At 38.2% G+C, this 22,729-nt stretch overlaps 1 long non-coding RNA gene across 1 annotated transcript in view; it reads right to left on the reverse strand.

Annotated features, from left to right (window-relative positions):
* Positions 1 to 3,045: 3,045 nt before the first annotated feature.
* Positions 3,046 to 22,729, reverse strand: part of LOC148977161 (uncharacterized) — a 52,234-nt gene continuing 32,550 nt past the window's right edge. The window contains exons 2-4 of the long non-coding RNA XR_016145650.1: positions 19,480 to 19,538; positions 4,951 to 5,122; positions 3,046 to 3,216 (exon numbers count right to left, since the gene is read on the reverse strand). This is a non-coding gene — a long non-coding RNA (uncharacterized LOC148977161). The remainder of the gene's footprint in view (positions 3,217 to 4,950; positions 5,123 to 19,479; positions 19,539 to 22,729) is intronic.

Below are 22,729 nucleotides of genomic sequence, written 5' to 3' on the forward strand. Positions count from 1 at the left end.
AGATGTGGAAAATTGTAAGTAATCTAGGAGCTTTATTCAGCTTTTTACAGCGGATGCCATTGGAAACACGGTAAGTTTATCCCTCACAGCCTCACTTTCATACCTGTCATGGCGCTGCTCTGAATAAGGTCTATACTCTAGATTCTTGTGATTGGTCCAGATGATAAAAGGTACCCCACAGCCTCAGCTGTGTCTGACCACCTGAACGTAGTTCTGGGAAAGGTCAAGGCAGTCAGAAGCGCAGCTAGTTGGTTGAAGTTGCAAATAAAACGCCAATAGAAATAGCGAACCCCAGAAACCTCTGTAGGGACTTATGGTAATCTGGACTTGGCCACAGCCTTAACCTTCTCAGGGCCAATACACACTCCCTAAGGCAAGATGATGAACCATGGAAAGGAACAGACTGTGCATGAAAATCACATTTCTCTCTACATTTCTCTGGGACAAAAAGCCCATCCTCTAGCAACCTCTAAAGCACTTGTCGGACATGTTGCATGTTCCTGAAGAGAAGAGGGAAAAAAAAAAAAAATCAATGTCATCCAGGTAGACATATATGAACTGATCTATCATGTCTCGCAACACGACATTGACAAGTGCCTGGAAGACTGCTGGGGAGTTGGACAGCCCAAACAGCATGACCAAATATTCAAAGTGCCCCCTGGGGGTCACAGGCGTAGCAATGCCTTGTATACCGTGACAGTATACTCTACTAAGTAAGTTTTTAACTTCTGATAACTTAAGTAGCCAAGTAAACATACACAAACTTTAGGATTCTATAATTTACTTAAATCTGAAAGTTTATTCTTCCCCTAACCTACCCTGCTTCCCAGTTTTCTTCTCTTTTTCACTTTCTCTCTGGGATCGGGTAAGTTACAGTTTCTAATCTACTTTTCCTTTCTCTTTATCCCCTCTCTCCACTGCTGTAATCTTTTTTTTATGGTGGTTAGTATGTTAAGCGGTTCTCTAAAGGCATCCAGAGTCAGTCACCTGCACTACAGCATGAAGTGTAGACTCAGCATGTCTATAAAATATCTTTTGAATGAGAACACACCACAGAGATCAACTCATCCCTTTAAAGTAGCTCCAGGGCTCACGCAGCATGACTATATTAAACTCAGAGGAAAATAGGCATCTATAGGAGAACAACAATGCTGTTTATGATAATTAAATGTAATTTAAAGATTACATTATAGATACACTGAGAGACAGCAGCCTTTTTCTAAAACTGAGTGTGTGTTCATCTTATGAGCTCCTATTTGTCTATCAGCTAGGGATGTCCCGATCCGATCCACGGCATCGGTATCGCGCCGATACCGGCCCAGAACGCTAGATCGGAGATCGGAGGGGAGAAAAAAATATGAGCGATATCCAGTTTAGCGGCGCAGCCTGTCACGTGATGATTGTTGTGTTTACGCACACGCGCGCAGAGAATCACTCTCGCTTTGCGTGTCAAGAGCGAAACTGGCGCGCGTAAGGGCCGTTACATAGTCAACGCGAGCTACGCGAGAAAGCAACGCGAGTGACGCTAGCGACGCGCTTCCTTTCAAGTTTGAAGCGAAATTTACGCGCGTGACGCGCGTCAGAATCAAAATCCGTTGGCGGTCATTGTTTTTATGTCGACCGAGCATTCATCAAGAGAGTTACCGCTCTGTATTTACTCTGGATAGCAGAACAGCGGCGTGGGGATCATCGTCGCCGTATATTTGTGTCCACCGGACCCTTCGGAGCCGAACCGTTTGGCGAGTTTCACCATTTGCTCGCTCCAGGAGCTGCGCTGGATGACGGCCGCTGTCAGCGGTACTTCCGCCTGTCACGCGCCCAGTTTGATGACCTGTTGTCCCGCATCTGAGCGAGGATCACCCTCGCCCGGCCCCTCATCCATCTAATCTAGCTGTCATTTATTTTTGTTTTGATAATAAATAGAGCCAGCCTTCAAAAGTTATTAACCTGTCCTGTGATTTTTTTCTCTCTCTCACGTCCAGACACGAATTTATGCACATATGTTGATTGTCTTTACAACATAATACTATTTCTAGATATGGAATGAATAACATTCAATACAAAATGAACATGTCTCCATATAGAAATAATGTTTTAAGTGATGAAACATTTGCTTTGTTGTGCATAATCCCACCATGCATTTAGTCATATTAACAAAATAATTTATTGAAGCATCCAGACACTTCACCACGTGAGCAAGCAGCTAGGCTCCTGATTGGTTAACGCGGCGCGAATTCACGCCAAAGTTCAGCCAACTTGACGCGCGAATGAGGCGTATTCGCGTCTTCCGCGCCGCGCTCCACGCCTTTGCGCCGCAGGAATTTTTCTTGCATTGACTTAACATTGAAATCATTCGCGCCTGACGCCCTATTCGCGTCCGGTGTGAACGTAGCATTAGTGCGTCGAAGTTGTGATAGCGCTGTCGGCTAACGCGAAATGCTACTATTTACATTCCATGGATGTTTATTCATATATACAATTGTTTTGGACTAAAAACTTCTTCAAATTGGATTGTATGGACGCTTTACAGTGAAACCAAACCATTTTTGTTGGAATGTGGACTAACAGATGGCTAATTGGTGAGTTTCTTCCAGTTTGTGTTGGTTTGTTTTGGCTGTTGGTGGTCTGACAAAGAGACAGATTGTGCCCGCTGTGTTGATTGTATCTTAAAATGGTTTACGTCGTTCGAATCACGAGTTTCTCAGCTTTCCAAAGATATGTATTATGTTTACTTTTGTGTTTGTTTTGTTTTGTCTTTCACAAAGTTAAACCTATAAACCACCCTGTGGGCCGTATACGGCACGTCGGACCACGAAAAAAAAAATATCGGACTAATATCGGTATCGGCAAAAGCCAAAGGTGCGGCATCGGTATCGGTATCGGAAGTGAAAAAGTGGTATCGGGACATCCCTACTATCAGCATAAGAGAAATTGATGGAGAAAGAGAAAGATTCTACTTATTCCATCCCTTTAATCCATAATGTACATGTGCTCTAGTCTAGGGTTGCGTTCACATAGATCTTCATACAGTTATGCACACCTCATTCAGCCCCTCTCCTTCTTACATACTTCTTTTTAGAACCCTCTTCTCTCTTTTCATTCATCTCGTCATATTCCATGACTCCCCTTTAACTCTCTCAATCAATTCCCCTCTTTCATCTCTCCCTCTTTTCTTCACCCTTCTTTCCCTTCAGCTGAGATCCTGAGGGTACTGCTCTGAAAGGAAAGTGACATATGATGCAAAGCTTTCTGGTTATGATTGTTCACGTAACGTTCAACTAAATGAGATTTAGTAAAAGAGCCCGAAGAAGACACAAAAGAGAAAATCAGAGTTTTTTTTTTTTCACCAGCATTAGGAAGTTTTATTTCAATGCTTTTAACCCTTTATGGGGGTTACAATAGCTACATTATTGTACATGTATTCTACATAAAATTCGTTTTAGTACGAATTTCCCGAGGTGGCTAATTCGTATGAATTCATACGACCTTTCTCATAAGATTTTTGCTAAATCGTATATATTATGAGTTGCCCAATGCGTATGAATTTGGACGAATGACCCCACCCCTAAACCCAATGGGGTTTAGACAAATCGTCAGAGTGAGGTCGTCTGAATTAGCCACCTCATACTCATTTATACGAATTATTTGTGAGATATCGTTGATATATCTGCACTCACAGTCCTGTCAAGATATCTTCCAAGAACACTATAAAGATTATATATTATATTGGCCATGAAGGCAGTACTGTCATCCCCGTATCGATCAATGTGAAACACTCATTAGACGATAGTCGTCTTTAAGGTGCCATACTACTGTGCATTAATGTATGTCCTGCAAACACACATACCATAGTCTCTTAAGCAATTGCTCTGTGGGCTGTGAAGGTCAAGGACACTTTAATCAATCAGAGCAAAAATGCATTAAACCATTCAACACACCTTTAATATGACCATATCCTCTCTGTGTCATTGTCTAAGATGCCCTCTGGTGTAAAATTACATTTCCATTTTAATATACCGTCATGGCATAATCACACACATACACTCAGTGGAATCCTCTTTGATCTTAATTAGTAATCTATTGCCCTCGAGTAGGTGGGACATTCATTCTTCAACATTAACACATAATATGACTGTTCAGCATCACTATTATGAAGATAGTTTGAAATTATTGTGGAGTTATTTAGTGACACTAAGGGTCACTAGTAGTTCAAATGGCCTTCTTTTCTTGTCTTTTCTTTTTGAGATATCAATTGTGAGATGTTGATATATAGGGGAGCACGGGGCACAACTCACATAGCAAATGTTTTCTGGCCCAGTTCCGGGCCACACAATCACTTTTGCTGAATCTCAGCCAGTTAATCACCCTTAACTGGCCCTGAATTGGGCCAAAACAGGTTTTATTATTGGTACCAATTCTCAGCCATAAGTTAAACACATATCAATGCCACCATTTAACCAGAAACCCCAAAACTGAGTCATAACCCAGGCTAATCTTACCCAAACCATGTGAACAAATAAGTCACAGGAAAATTCTATTCTCAAAATTAGTTTATTTAACAATAATGCACAAGCCAAAAACAAAACTACATCTAGTTTTGTCTATTTTATTACCAATATTTTATTAACTATGTCTTAAACAGTAGCTTAGTTATTGTAGTAATGCACAAGCCAAAAAATTAATAATAATAATAATAATAATAATAATAATAAATAAAAAACTGTGTGAATGCAATTTTAGTTGCCTGGACAGTAGCTAATTTAGCTTACAGTAGCTTAAATTCTAACTAAATGAATATATGAATTAATCTAGCAATTGAAATTTAAACACATTATAATGAAATTTTACTCTCAACAAACATAGAGCAAATTAAAACAATTACTTAAAACAAATTTACACATCAAAATGTTTGTACGTGTGAGGAAGAAAGTGATCCTATTTAGGACTGACCTCAGGAAGTGAAGTAACGTTACAGCTCTGCAGCCCCTCTTTTCTCCTCATGTGCTCTCCCCTTCCTCGCTCTCTATCAGGAGCAAACTGAAGCCATCTTTGTATTGGATTGGTGCTTCTATCTCCTGATCGGTGGCATGTTGTGTCAGACATTTTTTTTTTCTCCCAGCAGCTAAAAGACAAAATACTAAATGAATCATACAAAATTAATGAATACATGCACAAACATTCATCCACCTGTAAATAAATGTAGGTAACAAATTAAAAAAAGTTTGCTTTGGTTGCATTTTATACAGGAAAAGATTGTATATAATGTGGCACAATTTAATGACTAACTGGCTTGTCAGAGTTTGACAACAGTATTTTGACAAACAAGACCATTTAAGCAAACTCAAACCTTAAAAATGTTGAGATTTATGGTGTAACCAATGCACTGTCGAGGTACTGATAATGCAACACATTCAAAGCACATTTCCACCTCAAACAAAGTGCATTTAATAAAAATAAAAATTAACATTTAAAAAGTATAGGCTAATATGATTTCATTGTTTTTTTCAATCAATTTATATCTGCAACTAAATAATTTATATTTAATTATTTTATCCATAATTATTACATTTCCTTTAATTTCATAGGATAATACTAGCCACTTGTGACATGAAAATAATCTGGTCCATTTCATTCTTTCAGTGTAGTTATTTTAAGGGTCATTTGTTTTGTGTGGATATGTTAATGATTTTTTTGTTGTTGTTGTTTTTGTTTTTTCGGTTTCTGAGTTGAGTGTGCATGTTTCCAAATCGAAATTTATTGCCTTAATCACTGTCTTGTTTCTTAAAATATAGCACCGTTTTTAAACATGTCAGCAACTCCTAGCAACTTTTATAATATGTTTTATTCAGCAGGGTTAGTTGTAGCACAGTGTTAAAACTAAGCCACCAACTTTCACAAACAATGTTGGAATTTAAAAGGTTTAACAAATGTTATTTAGTTAATTAGTTGCTTTATTTAACTAAATTTAAACATTCTGATTTAGTGATCACCTAGATTATTTTCACATGTTCCTATAATAAATGGCATGTCTCAAAATTCACTACACCACTAAACACTACAGAATTGCAGTTCTCTGAAATAAACGACCTCTCTAATTTAACATAACAACACCATGAAATTATCTTCGCATGAAACATAGCTTGGATGTAAATATGAGAGTTTTATCATCACCTTCTTTAACTATCAATCCAGATCTTGATTTGATCCGAGCCGCCTGCCAATGAGAAGCGCAGCATTATTTTTTCTCGATACATAAATAAGAGTTTATAGCGCGAGCAGGGGGATAGGTACTTTATGATGAAATACGCCACGATTGAGACAAACTGCATTGTAAGTGCTGTGTAAAGTGCGCTAAACGGATGCGACAAGCGGGAATTCATTTAGGCGGGGAGGTCGATGGAGTCGTGACAGTGAGCGTCGTTTGCAGATTGAGTTTGAGTCAGAAGTGTGCGGATATGCTGCCGGCACACACACGCTTTTATTTTCCCGCCGCACGTGTGTTGATTAGATTTACTGCAAGCTGTTGCGCGTGATCTGCGCGAGGAAATTAACAGCAGTCAATCATCTTCATCTTCTCATATAGGGATAGGAAAGGAGATAAGAAAGCAGGGACCCTGACTGTTTCCTTTTATAGGAAGTAAAATCAACACAGTGCGTGCGTTTTGATGATCGTGCAGGTTTCCACATGAATAATGCACTGCCATTATTTTTAGAGATCGACCATCTCAGTGACTTTTTGCTGAGATCTGCAAGGATCAACTCATCACTCTCAACACCCTCCACCCCCCTCTTCTCCTCTCCTCTCATGTCTCTCTCTCTCGACTTTCATACCATACCTGAAAAATATCATTATAACCCCAAATATCTTAATATGACAGATTAAAAAAGGGTAATATATATAAGTCAATGATGTTCATGTATCTTAGACTTTGACTCCATATTTTTTTAAACTCCACCTGTTTTGTAAGTTTTGTTTCAGTCAACTAGCCTCCTGCATCAAATCAGAAAATATTGTTGCAAATATTAATAATATACTGCAAATATTGTTGGCTCTTGTATGATGAATAGCCTAGCTCATTATGTTTCTCAAGTCACTCAAGGTTCTCCTAAATGACTAAATGTAATTGAAATGGAAATCTTGCAATCATTAAAAGTTCAACATCATGCAAGACTCATCAGTTCTCTACCAAGAACCCTATTGGTCAATGCTTAATTTAGCAGTGTCTTACTCTACGTTATTTTCAATGCTGATTGAAGAAGAAAAAAAGACTGGTGGTATACAACTCTCTTTTTTTCTGAAAATATGCATGGTTGTACATTGATATTCAACATCAACAACATTTAGGCTATATGAACATGCAGATAGTTTAGAGAGGAGAAATGCATTTAAAGGGCATTATAATGCTATGAAGCCAAAGTTAACTGATGTAATAGACCATGGCAGATGCACAATTTTCCCCTTTAATTGGCTTTTGAGTGAAGAAGACAAAGCACTGGAAAGAGAAGCAAAGATGAGACATCCCTCAAAAAGAGCCTACTGTTCTTTTGAGGATGCTTGAACCCCCATGAGGCATCAGTAAGGGCAGAAGAGCTCTATGCTAATAATTTGAGGTATTTGAGGGCAAGAGGAACCCAGCAGCTGTCTAAACCACACTCCCTCTCCCCTGAACAACTACTGAATTTTTATTTATTTTTTTATGAAAGAAAACAAACCGTTTTAACAGAGTAAGATTAGAGAGCAGATCAAATTGATGTTTCTTATAGAAAGTTCTGTTTGTTTTTCTGCTTAGATGGACAGTTCGGTGAACTTGGATTGGTTACAAAACTGGACACTATTCCTGTCAAAATCAATTAAACAAACAGATTTCAGTTTCTGGTGACAAGAGGGCAGAGAGCTGGGGCCAGTTGAATAAAATGCTTAGTATTAAAAGTTAGCTATCTACTGTAATAAATGTCCTCAATTCTAGTCATACATTTTTAAAGTCAGTTACATTTAGACTGGTCTAATTTGCTATATGTTTATGCAACTGGACTACTATGACATGACTTGAGGCATCTTATGCAACCTGATCACACTAAATGCATCTGTATAGCACGCATGTGTATTGTCGTGTAGTTTATACGCTAAAGTGGATTTTTACGATACGCATGGGTTGGATAAGGTAGGTTTAGTAGTGGTGTGGGGTGCATGTTTATTATACGTTTGGGTAGAACGATATGGATGAATTATACATTTTACTGTGAGATGAAACAAGACAGATGAGGATTGTTGTGCCCTTTTGCTAAAAATTCCAGCACTATTCTCAATCCATCTAACTCAGGGACAGATTGTCCTAACCCGCCCCTCCCCCTAAGCATATTACAGTTTATATGTCTTTAATTTTGCCAAAAGCATAATACATTACACCATTAACTGGTGAATTAGTCTTGTCACTTCATCATTCTCCCAATATGGCCCCTAACCATGGAAAAGACCTTTAAAGACATGCCATAAATGTGTCTTAAATAACTTTACACGTCATCTCATCGATCCCTCAGGGAAATTACATTAAATGCTTGGGTAAAAGCATACATGAGGTTTTCACATTGAAAAACACACTCTTAAGATCAACTTAACTTATGCCATTTATTATTTTACAACAGAGTATTTCCCCAAACGAGCAGGTAAATCGCTTAATGGTAAAAAAATATTTCACCAAAACATGACAATTCGTTGTGACAGTTCTACCATTTACCTGCCATCTGATAATTTCTTCCATGGTAGAAAATGTCAGAGGTTTGGAGCAACATGAGGGTCATGACAAAGACACTGACAGGTTATGATGTATTGGTTTATGTCAAGGTGTCATTACCAAGACATCACAAACAATGTCTTATTTGCATTAATAAGGTCATAATTGAGCGAATGACACTGTGACAGTTGTCATAAACATGCAACCTTCATATTCATGACGTGTTATGTTGTCACGTTTAGTGATGTGTCGTTCATGAACGTTTTGAATCTTTAATATGACTCGGGACTACCGAGTTGTCTCAGCGAGTGATTCGTTCATTTTGTGTTAACCGCACGTGAGCATTGCGCAACATATGGGTTCTGAATCTGTACTACTGGAAACAGAAATGATTAGTTCATCTCTGAGTCTTCGGGTTCGGGGTGAGTCCGAGGCTTTCGTTCGTCCTGTCAGTCCCATATAGACTATACTGTCAGTACCAGAAAGAGAAATGATTAGTTCACCTCTGGAGTCTCGAGTTCGGCCGGGTTCGAGTCTTTCATTCTTCCTGTCAGTCGAACAATATCAGGTAGGATATTCCAGAGTTTAGGAGCTAAATGTGAGAACGCCCTCCCTCATTCAGTGGACTTGGATATCCTAGGAATGACCAGAAGCCTCAAATTTAGTGATCTTAAAGAACGCGATGGATTGCAGGGCAATAGAAAGGTCCATTAAATACACAGGTGAAAGACCATTTAGGGCTTTATAGGTCAGTAGTAATAATTTGTAAATGATACGGAATGTAATAGGTAGTTAGTGTAGAGATGATATACAGTGGTATGAATAAGTTTTGGCACCCATGCTAAAGTTGCCTAAAAAGAGGAATAAAAAATCATCTTTTGGATATTGATCTTAATGCCTTAATTAGAAAAATGATGAAAAGTCCAACCTTTAAGGACACCAATTTTCTTTGTGAATGAATAATGTATCATAAAGAAATAAATGTTTTTCCTTAAAATACAGGGTGCATAAGTCAGGGCACCCCTATGTTAAATTCCCATAGAGTCAGGCATAGGGCTGCAGCTATCGATTCTTTTTGTAATCGATTAATCTAGTACTTAATCGATCGATTAATCGAGTAATCGGATAATTTGTTTATGTGTGTTTTTAAGCAACCAAAACAAATAATTACGAAAATGATAAGGTGTTTGGCTTTTATTTCTTTAAAAAAATAGAGGTATTTATTCCAACTCCAACATTTGGCTCCACAACTAATTATTGCAATTTTTAGCCATTTAGTGTTTATAAGTGCCAGTGCCAACAACAATTATATAACAATACAGTTAAAACAATTTACTGTAAAACATGTTACATGTAGCCCATAACATGTAAAACTTTGAATACAAACTTAAATAGTAAAGCCCATTTGGCCTTAGTTTTGTCTTCTTAATACAACATTACAAAAAAAGGATTGCACCTTCTGCAAATTACCCACCTGGAAACAAAAATAAATTAATATAAAATATCAACCCAAACAGGTACACAAATGTGTACAATTTATAAAAAAATAAATAAATGGAAATAAAACAATTATACATAACAATCAGACTTTTTCAACTGTAATCTCAAGACAAACATCAGAGTGTGTGTGTCTGTGTGTCTCACAATATTTGTTCCTCCATCACGTCCCGGTGAATGTATGCTGAAATTTTTGTTGCATGGCTACATAAAAGTCTAAGCATATGATGAATTGCCGCAATTGGTCTGACTGGCGCATGAGAGAGACATGGGTGCACGCACTCGCTTACCTCTCTGCCGTCGTGCGCGAGCCGCGGTTAGGAGCTCAACATCTCGCATGCGCGCTCGCACTACTAGATTACAGGATATTTTAACTTGCGAATTAATATGCGTCCTAAAACTAGTCGATCGCGAGTGGCTCAACAGGTAGATCTATAGACGAACTCATCTTTCAGGCATTTGACCGAAGGGATTGACACTTCAGCGTGAGAAATCAAATTGCACGAGTCTCACGCTGAATGCGTGAGAGTTGGCAGCCCTGCCAGGTATACTTTGCAGACACATTGCACCTTTTTCTTTCCCTTTATAAACATATAATGATCCCAAACTTTAGACATTCTCTGCCATTTATTAAGTCAAAAGTATCATGCGCTGTGGTGTGCTTCCTGAATAACGGTCCATGTGAAACAATCAGATCCCTGCGTGCGCGTAAAGTGCGCGTCATAGGAATTTAACGAGGCTTCGAGGCAGATTTTTTGCCTCGAGGAATTTTTGTAATCGAATAACTCGAGTAACTCGAGGAATCGTTTCAGCCCTAGTCAGGCAGATTTTTATTTTTAAAAGCCAGTTATTTCATGGATCCAGGATAATATGCATCCTGATTAAGTTCCCTTGGCCTTTGGAATTAAAATATCCCCACATCATCACACACTGTTTGTCATGTGATCCTGACATGCGTCTTCTCATTGGTTAATCGTCTGTTCATTGTTCACAGGAGGTGTCCCTTGTCAAGTCTGTTTATTTAAGCCCTCATGTTTGCCGAGTGTCTTTGTCAAGTATTGTTTCCTGTTACATCTATTGTGTGAGTCTGAGGAAGTTTCATGGTGATATCTATTATTTTAAAATTTTATTCACTTGTAGTTTCTCACCTTAAGGCTAGGAATCTTAACTCCAACAGGTGACAGAATGGAGAAGAAAAAAAACCTTGGGAGAAACTAGGCTCAGTTGGGGGGCAGTTCTCCTCTGGCCAACGAACAGTGTATGATTATGATTCAGTGTATGATTATGATTCAGGCAGCATTACAGGTCAGAAGTCAGATTAGATCAGAACATTCATATTAAGTGACAGGTGGATCTGTATATTTTAAGCCTGAGAAAATGTGTGGATCTAAATTAATTGATAAACTTTTTTCAAAACTTGCCAAAATGGTTTGTGAATGTCGCATTGTGTCCATAGAGTAGCAGCTCAACCCAACTGTATTTTAATGCACGAAAAATCGATTAAGTCACAGTTGACGGCTCGCACAGAGAATATACATGAATATGCTTTTTAAAAGGAAGTAAATAAAGTGTCAGGAAAGGAAGGTGGGAAGGGAGAGGAGAGAACAGAGACGCACCTTTGACTAAAGCAGATTCATTTTTGCTTATGTCTAGATTTGAGATCATTTACCATTACATTTATGAGATACTTACGGAAAACTGATTAAAAAAAATGCACAAAATAAGATTTTTGAATTCTAGAACAGTGTTATATATTTTGCAGACTTATGTACTTGCATTATCCCAAATGTTTACAACAATGTTTAAATCCAGAGAAACCATGGAAACATCAAATATACTTTGATATATTCTGTGTTTTAGACAAGTGAGCAACTGTTGGGATACATTTATAGACAGAAACGAATAATTTTTGTATAGCTCAACGCGGTTAGTCTTATCGCGAGTAACATGTTTTTATATGCAAAAAGTAAATAGTTAAAAAAAGACAACACTACTTTGTCAAGCGGCTAGCATAGCACAATCAGCAAGAGCTTTAGTAACAGTAATAAAGCATTTTCTCCACCATACAATGTTTTAAAATTAATTGCATGCCATTTAGTAAGTCATCCAGCATTTATTTATATGATATTCTAATATCGATCTTGCTACAAGTGTCTCAAACCAGCCACCGAGCGAACTCACCGAGTTACATTAACATAACTTTCAACACACTCAAACCAGAGGTGTAAAGAGTATCTGAAAACCATGCTTGAGTGAAAGTACAGATACCTTCCAGTGAAAATTACTCCATTACAAGTTACAAGTCATCGATTTCAATACGACTTGAGTAACTGTCTTCAATAAAGTGTAAATGTTTACAGGAAGGAGAGATGATCATATTCATTCTACTTTTGGGCACTTGAAGCTCTGGCAGACAAAAACAATGAGGGCATCTGCACATGCTGTTACCATGGTTACCAAACAATGAGAAGAGGAAACAGCTTTCAGCAACAAGACTAGACTTGAGTTTCTCAGCCTATTAAGGTTTCATAATGCAAGTCATAAATCACTAAATTAATTCAAAGCATCTTCTCTGACATGTATCGCCCAATTAAGCAATATCACACTCATTGCAACAGTGCTGTTGTAATGAGTACTAGCACATGTAATTCAGAAGTATTACTTTTTACAAAAGTTTATATCGAGTAACTTATGTCTGAATGCAAATTTGACCAGTTTGTTCATTTTCTTTCTGCCAAATTATGTAAAACAGCTCCAAAAGAATCCAGAACATAAAGCAAGCATTTTTAGCAAGTAAAATAAAAGAAATTGCCTCTGATTTGACATTTTTTCCCTTAGTGCATTTACAACTTAACGCATGCTGTTCCTCCTGTAAGGAATGAAATAAAATAAGTATCAAATGTAAGAACTATTTAAACGCTAAATTAGGTACTAATATACAATAATGTCCATAATTTATTAATTATAAATGCTATATTGCAATAATTCATAAAAAATTATATTTATTATTTTAAAAAAACATGCACATATATACTTTACAGAAGACATTGTTTATCTGACCTCAGTTCATAGTTAATAGTACTACTGTATAATAGTAAAGGACATATGGGAACGTATCCCTAGAAAAAGGCGTGCCTTTACTTCTGAACATTGTTCTCGGAGCGCTTTTCAAGCGGGCCATTGAAAATCCATAATGTTTCATTAGTAGCAGTGCAGAGCTAATCAATCCAGCCTGCTGATCTGCATCCAAGAGCTCTTCCAAACAGTTCTGTAACTACAGTAGCCCATATCAGATCTCCTCTCAAGCCCCCTCTGAGAGCTGAATCAGCAAATCTTTATGCAAGTTTGTTGCACAAACAGGTCAAATTGTTAGTATAAAGGGATTCATCAGGTTAAATCCAGGCTAAAAAAAAAATAATGTTCACATTTGGGTAAGATTCCACAAGACTGAATTGCGCCATTTATTTGCATGCATTGTGCATCATTTTACTGGCCAGTTCAGTAAAGTAATTAAGCTAATTAGGAAACAGATGTGCAAATGTGTCGATATAATCTGCATCGAATGCAATTTGCACTGTGCAATTGACAATTTTGTTACGAGATTTTCTGCAATATCACACATATATATATCCTGACAAAAGTATCCTAGCCCTCACGTTGTGTTCCAGACATTTTGTGCCTGAAAATTTTCTTTTTCCTGAAAAAGTTAGTAAAATGGATAGTTCACCCCCCAAAAATTTAATTCTGTCATCATCTACTGTTGTTCTAAACCGTATTTGGATTTCATTCTTCTGATATTTTGAAGAATGTCAGTAACCAAACAGTAAATGGGACCTCCTGTCAGTGGAGTTCATCAACTGACTTTCACCCACTCAACAACCACTCTTCTTTTCTGTTCAGCAGAAGAAATAAACGCATACAGGGTTGGAAAGGGTGAATAAATGATTACAGAACTTTTATTTTTTGGGTGAACTAACTCTTTACTGTCCATCTTATTACTCTTGCGGTGTTTGTGTGACCAGCCTACAAAAAAAAAAAAAAAATACAGCTTATAAATCTTTTGTTGTGCTTATGCACTTCAGTGCAGTGCCAGTCGTAGGATCATTATGCAACTCAAAACCTGAGGTGCATAATGATCCTATGATCAGTCGGTTCCAAAACAAAATGCAAACTCTGCTTACTGAAAGAAAACAAGTTGCCAAAAAAAAAGGAATCCTATTTCTAATGATAATAGCATAATGAGAGATTTACAAGGCCCTATAAAAGGCAGGCTGTGTTTTGACTGAGAATGCCAAATTAGGACAATATTTAACACAGCACATGGGTTAAATATTAAGAAAACTTAATCATCACACAGCTATTTAATATATTGTCATCACATTCACCTGTGTGTTGGGCTTGGGCAACACTGGTGTGGAGAGCTGAAATCTAGCTAAACAAATCTATTTTTTTTTTTTTTTTAATTATGGAGAGCTCATGCATGGGTCCGAGCGTGAGACTCCTTCCCATATTTATCTCCTCTGGTAAAGTATTACCTCTCTAATCTCAATGAGGGTAGCCAATACTGAATCTTCCTTTTCTCTCTCTAATATTGTGTAGCACAGAGGCGCCACATCGGTCACATTTACAGCCTCCAATGTTCACTTGCGCCACTAAAAGCTGTTCTTATTGACCCTGCAGGACTGAAGAGCTCTGAAATGCTTTAAAATCTGATCTAGTAATCACGTGGCGCCTATTGTGGGGGGCAATGGCCTTATAACAACTTTTACAATTTCTCTGGAATTATCTCTGAACATATCTGTACTTAATTTAATGACTTAATCAGGCTTAATGCACTCTGCAGGCACACCGTTTTGCAGTGTGAGATTTGTAAGCTCTTCTATGACATTTGTTCTTTAAATAGACCATAGGTTAATTCAGTCATCAAATGGCGGTTGATGTAGATTTCCATTACATGAGAGTAGATGTTAAAACTTCATGCTGATGTGTACTCGGTTTTCGCCAAGATAAGCACAAACTAAGACGTAGCTTTACAGTAACCTATGCTTCTCCACGCTTCTTTCCATATGGTGATGTGAATCTCCTTCTGTCCGGCGTTTACGGCTGCAGTGTACTTGCCGCGTCAGCACACACAACAACTGCAACTACTGTGTGGCCTCCCCAGTGGACCAGCACGACAACCGTCTGGATTGAGCAGAGTTGAGGACATCTCTAGGGTCTTCAAGTGGGCACCTTCTGTCCTCGGTGTTTGGCCAACTAGCCCACAACACCTCAAGAGGGCTCGACAGGTGTCCCAGAGTCACCCCCCTCCGTCCCCCACTCAACTCAGCCCAGCTTACTGACCTCTACATCCCTCCTGCTGCTGAGGTCGCTCCTTCCTCGTAGTTCACATGTGACCTAACCACAATCTCACAATCTCTCCGTACCCAACCATATGCGCTAACCCGTTTGACTAAAGCCGCCTTTCCACTGCACACGACAAACGACCGCCGTCGGACCGGAAGTCATTCATTTCCAATGGAGAGTCGTACGGGAGCTGTGGGGAGTTCCGATCATATGCGTATGCGGAAAATTCGGATCCGTTTTGAGCTTTGGATCCGTTGAAATATCTGAACGTCTGTGGCCTGACCGTATGCGACCGGCCAACCGGAAGTGATGTATTCTAATAAAAACTATGAGCGCGAGGCTAGAATTACCAATATTTTAACTCTTTAATGTTTTTCTGTAAACGCTCACTCTGTAAAATGTTGGTTATAATTAACTATAGCAGAAAATATATTTTATAATTATTAAACCAATATTTATACTACTATATTTTTATTTGAGATGAATTGAGGGTCATTTGTTTTGTGTAGATATATTCATGCATGCATTACATTTATTAAAATCATTAATTTTACCATTGTGAATATCCTAGGGTAACGGTTGCTTCACGACCAATTTCAAAGTTCTGTGCGACTGACACTAGGGGACGAAATGCGACAATCGGGCCATCCTTAAAAATATTTTGGTTTGCAGTAACAGCAATTTTTTTTAAAAAAAGGGTCGGTAGGTAGGTCTATATTTTTTTTTCCAAGATTCAGTGTAAAAAAAAAAGGTAAAATTTTGGAGATGGTGATCGTGAATTTAAAAAAAAAAATGCATATTGTGACGTCACTGACTGGGTCTACAAACTGTGCATCCACCGCTAGGTGTTAATGCAAAATACGACCAGTTACATTTTAGGCTAGTCACAAAATGTATAATATATCTATTTGTTATGCATATATACATGAGATAAGCAAAAACAAGTACAAACACATGGTCAAACAAAGAATAAATTTAAACAAAGATACAAATTAGCCTATATACACAGTACTTTAATTTCAGGAAGGTCTAAAATTAGCTACTTTTCAGTTAAGTGTGTCGCGCTGTCTGAAAAGAAATTTAATTTAGCTAGTAATCAAATGTAAAATGACACTGCATAGTTTATCATAGTTAGATTAATGCTTATTAAAGTTTAAGTTATTCATTCAAGAGCTGTGAGTGATTTTTATCTGCCTTTTGTTTTTGATTCGCATTGGCTCAATCGTCACGTTTATTAGACTGCCCCTTTAAGACCGAATGCAGAACTCTGTAATAGATGACTGATGCACCATCATTTTCTCCCAACTTACGTCCAATTAAGACATAAACTGTGTTTAAATGAATCTCAGAGCAGGTCATTTTATATTTTATGTATATTTGATGGTTTAGATGCGCACATGAAGCCCAAAATGAGGCTATAGCCTACTTTTCTTGTCTCGTTTTAGTGCATTTCGGAGCGCGCGTCGTGAACAACGTCTCTTGCGCAGACTTTTGTGCTTTTAATAGCTCTTTTAATGATTGAACGCGTCCGCAGTTTAGCAACAGTACAGACTGCATTTTACAACAATCACCGATCGTGCTGATTCTGAAGGTACGTTTGGGTTTTAGGAAGAAATGACAGCGCAACGCTGTGAAGGGAAGGAAGTTGCGCTAGACTAATGGTTTCATCTCAAATATCTTCTTTTTATAATCTTTGACAGCGGAAATCTAAAATACAATTAGAATAATATCCCAGATCTAAAGTGTAACCACGTTCTGTCCTCATTGTCACTCATTAAGCAGGGCTGTCGTGCTGTGCGCGCTGTGGCTCCGGGTGAGAGATCGCTCTCTCTTCTGGACTGCGAATAGCAAAATTGCATCACAGACAAATAGTTTAATATTTTTATTATATATAGAAATGGTTGATATTCAGCCCCGCGTTGCCCTTTTAATACCGGGTACCAAGCGGGAACAGTGAAACGAGCGAACGTACAAGCCATAGTGACACGCGTAACGTTAAACCAATGGTGTAAACATAATCTGATGAATATGACGCCACGGGTTTTTATTTAAGAAAGAACGTAGCCTACGTTTGTAGGCTATGTAGACACAAGCAACTTTCACAATACTAACTAAAATATAATTAATATTATTTTATTGAATTTGAATTAGTCGTTTGAAGAGTAAAAAAAATCGGTCGGTCTGAACGCAAGTTACAACCGGCAAGTCGGTCGGACTAAAAGGAAAAAAAATAAAAAATTGGGTCGGCCCTAAATTGACAGGGTCGGTCGGGTTACGGCAAACAAGAATATTTTTAAGGGTGGCCTCGTATGCGAATGTCGTGTGCAGTGGAAAGGCGGCTTAAGGCTGTCGATCTCCACTGTCTTCGTTAAAGTAGGTTCAGTGGCAACTGTTCCGTATGGCATACTACCTACCACAAATACAATATCTGCCCAAACACCAACCCTCATTCACGCAATATATACACAGGAACGTAATAACTGTAATTACTATTACTAACAGACTCTTCGAGTTTTTCAAGAATTCTATGAAACCGTAGCGTGGTGGCCTGTACACAGCCAGCCAGAAAATGTTCGCTGCTCCTCTCTGCTGCTTCAAATAAGTTCTTTACTGTTCTTGACTAGCATTTTTAAGCGTTTTCCAAAAGTTTCAGTTCAGTTAGTGAGCAATCAGCAATGTGAAATTGAAAAATGTGACAACACTATGCGCACCTGGGACATATTTAGTTCATACATATTTAGTATTTAGTTCGCCTCTGTTCATTCAGTCTTTGTTGGTCGTTGTGAATGTTAGCACATGTTAATGCTGATGTCTATATTTTCTGTGTATTGTGGATCTTCTGCCCGTAAACCTGCTTGTACCAGTTTTCTTTATTTTCATTTTTAATAAATGTTTGAATTGGAGCCTTTTGCCTTGAGTCCTCATTCAACCCACACTAAACCGTGACAAATATATATATATATATATATAGAGAGAGAGAGTGAACTCCACCATTGTAAAAAACTAACCGAAAGAGCCGTCATTTTTCATTTTTTTTGTTATCTAGTCTCTATATGATATGTTATCAGCAGCTATCGCGTTTCTCAGGAGCTAATTGTCTTCCTCCATCCCCAGCTCCTCCCCTCGTCAGTCAGGATTTGGCCAGGATTAGTTGAACAGTAATTGTTAATAATAATGATATTGGTGGTGGTTGAGAGAGTCCTGCCTTCCATGTAAAAGCGCTTTGAGTGCCGAGAAAAGCGCTACATAAATATAATGAATTACTATTATTATTAAATGATGGCAATTTTCTGTTAGTCAAACAGTAGCCTACACTTGTACTGAACCTGTGTTGAACTGTACTGCAGAAAGACTGATATTATAATATAATTCATACAATTTTTATCTTTACTCGGTACCCATTTAAGTACCGGTAGGCTGACTTACCTTATAGTTATATAGTGGTGGCGATTTTAAAAGGGTTCACTGAGGGTTAAGCACCCCTGAGGATGAATTCCTAGAACCGCCCGTCCGCCCCTGACCTACTTCAAGCACTTGTCTTGGCAGTGGATATTTGGCCAATTATCATGAACTTTACTATAGACTCCAAGCTTAGGATGATTTCTTTCATCTTTATACTTCATATGTATGACAGGACAAATTTCGCTTTTAAGTTAGTCTTTTAACTTACCCTGCTGTACAATATGATGGCTTATTTCTACTTACAAAAAAAAAAAAAAAAGTTTGTTTTTCACATGGTTCAAATTTCAGAGCAAAATCTTTTCAGGGCAAAAACTTCAAAAGCCAAATGACCAAAACTAATGCTTAATGCCTGGTAAAAACTATAAAATGATTTTATAATGGAAAAAGTCACAGAATAATAAGAAAACTAGAGTGGTTCCTCAGCGGTGTCTCATTAACTTACCTCTTGCAGAAAGCCAGTGGTTGCTTGTGTTGCAGGATGGTACTGAGCACTTAATGTTCCTAAAAGAGGGGGTAAAAACATTTGTACAGTTAATAACTACTCAATGTACTCAACATTTTCTGATTTATATTGCACACTTCATCAAACATGGAAGTAATTAACATTGAATAAATCTACATCTGCCGGTTTTCACCAGTGGGGAGGTTGTCAAGCTTGAATAAGGATAGAGATTTTGCTGTGTGCTGCTGACTGAGATTTACACAGGATGACTGACAGACATCCTCTTATCTTTGCTCTGTACAGAAAGACGTTTTTGTTCAGAGATAATGAAGAGACTGTTTCAATACAACCATCATTCAACACACCAGCACACACACATACACACACAGATTTTATCAGATCCATAACATAATGATTAACTTTTACAGAGGATACTTCTGTACTTAGACCAGAACTACATAAAAATCAGTGTTAATTATGTCTGACCTCAGAAGCCAAATAAAACAGATTTAAAGGAATTGCGTAACTGGAACTAAACCACCTTTATACCCAAATTATCCTCCAACACCTCTCATTTCCACCTTGCTGAAAAAATATATATACGGCTGTGTTTTCAGACTGCATAGACAATTACACTGAAGATTAACGCAGCTATAATGTGTGGTATACTTGTAAAATGGAGATACCTTGTTGCCTCTGAGAGAGAAATGAAACAGCACTTCAGCTAAGGCAAAGGTAAAGACATAGAGAGGGACCTGAGACTTACTTGGTTTGAAATGGGTTCAGTTTAGCGCATAGCACGAATTTAGCAACTATATATTTCAAAGAGAGAGTGAATTCCAGTGTTGTAGTCGAGACCACCTCACTCGTGGTCGAGACCACCTCACAAGAGAGTCGAGTCCGAGTCAAGACCGAGTCCATAGAGAGTCGAGCCCGAGTCGAGTCCGAGACCAGAGACGGTCGAGTCGAGACCGAGACCAGTGAGGGTTGATTACCTAATTTACTTTTATTTACTTAGAGAAATTCTTTTTTTTTTTATGAATTTACTTAGAGTTTAAAAAATATGATCAGTTTAGGGTAAAAAGGCCACATAGTAGTGTGTTGAAAGTAATTTTATTACAATTTGTCATGCGCAGATGCGCACTAGAAAATCACCAATCACTGGGCATGTCAATCAATTTAAAGAAATATTTTATTAACATACATTAATAATCATGAAAAATATTTTGAATTGAACTCGAGTGGACTCGGGAATAAGTCCGAGTCCTAAAAAAAAATGTTCGAGTACGAGTCAATTCCGAGTCCAAATGCACACGAGTCCATGACAAGACCAAGACCATTAAAATATGGTCTCGAGACCGAGTCCGAGACGAGTCCGAGTCTTGAGTACTACAACACTGGTGAATTCAGAGGTCAGACTCTTCATCTGGTCCTCATTTCAGCTGATTCTGCTTGACTGTTCACTAAAAAGACCACTAAAGAGAGCCATTTAGATGCAGGGCTATCTGAAAAGTATACATCATATATCAAGTGTAGCGTCAGTTCTGGTAGGTAAGTCAAGCTCTCATCAGTGACTCTCAGCTGATCCACCTATAGGAATACAACGCCTATAACTGTATACATAAGCTCCAACAGTATTATCAGCAGCTATCAAATTCCCCAGGAGCTAATTACCCTCTTCCATCCCCAGCTCATCCTCTCGCCCAGTCAGGATTTGGCATTCTTCTACCCCTTGAATCAGAATAAATTCTTGAATTATGTTGTACTTTAAAATCTTGAATTAATGATATCTGCAATACAATCATGTTGGTTATATTTAGGGAGAGTTATTGCTGTTCTCCTTGCTTTTATCCATGCTAGGCTGCATGGATGCGCAGGGAGTTCTTGTCCAGAACAGAACACCGATCCAAACTGTATGCTAATTGTCAATCATATTTGACGATAGTGGTCCAGACAGAAATATTATAAGACTCAATGGGGAATGTATAGAGCAAGACTTTAATCAAGGATGAAGCTCATACAAAAAGTATCATCTCTGGCTGAAAATCTGTTCCATGCACACACAGAATCAAGTAGTGTACTGTATACCTATATTCCCTGTGTCCCTCTAAAACCATTGGGGATATTTTTTAAGATGTACAGCATTTTAAAGAAAACAACTGCTCCTTCTTTCTCTGATGAAAATTTCTGAAATGAAGAGACACTGGGGACTCAACAGCCAGAGTAAGTGAAATTAGGTTCTCGCGTAGGTGATTTTATTCCATTTTTAAGCAGTTATGTGCGCATGGGGAAATGCTGAGACATTGTGTGCCGTACACATGTAAAGTTTAATGGGCTGAGAGGGAATTTCCTGGACCAACTCTTCTAATAACGACAGGATGAAGAGCTTGTATATGGAATGTCAATGCCCTTTTCCCCCACACTGGAATATCACACACTATTCACACTCTTTTTTCGCACCTGAAACGGCCATGGAGTCAAAAAGCCGTCTCGGTTTCATTCTGGTCCATTGGGTCCATCTCATTTCTGTTATTGCCTCTGTCATTGAAGGGATGGTCTATCATGTGAATACATAATGTGTGTTAGAACAGAGCAAAAGAGCAGTACGGGGGAAATGTGTGCATGTGCGTGTGTTTAAGAGCTTGACTTGTATCGACATGCAAGAGCTTACACTTCTATCAAAGAAACGACCCAAAGACCTTCACACATCTGATTCATCTCCCATTATCTCCACCTCATAAGTCTTACGGCTTACACTCCATCACACACACAGAGAGCGACAGATAGAGAGAGCGGGGGGAGATAGAGAAGGGCTGAGATATTGAGATAAAGAGAGAGAGCCTCAGACGTGACAATATCAGATAGTATTCAGAAGAGAACGGAAAGGCAACAAAGAAGAAAATTTGTATGCTATGGGTCCTGAGTATAAACACAGATATATTATATTATTCTCCATAAGTAAAATCCATTCCCATGCATTCATATTGGACAATACACTTACATATTAGGCTATTTAAACACGGCACAAAATGAAATTTCACCCAATCTATTTTCTAAATGCATGGATGTCACGCGTTTCATGTGAACAAACATTACAACCGCTCCCAACAACAGCGCGCGCAGACGGATGTGTAAACTTGAAGTGACGTCTAGAAGTTCTAGAACACATTCAAATACTTCAGCTGAATCGCATCATGTCGAGAAGACGCTGTGTTCTACATTGCAAAGACAGTTCAGCCACTTGTTTCCA

Source organism: Pimephales promelas, chromosome 11 (genome assembly GCF_988280905.1).
Source record: "Pimephales promelas chromosome 11, fPimPro1.hap1.1, whole genome shotgun sequence".
NCBI lineage: Eukaryota > Metazoa > Chordata > Actinopteri > Cypriniformes > Leuciscidae > Pimephales > Pimephales promelas.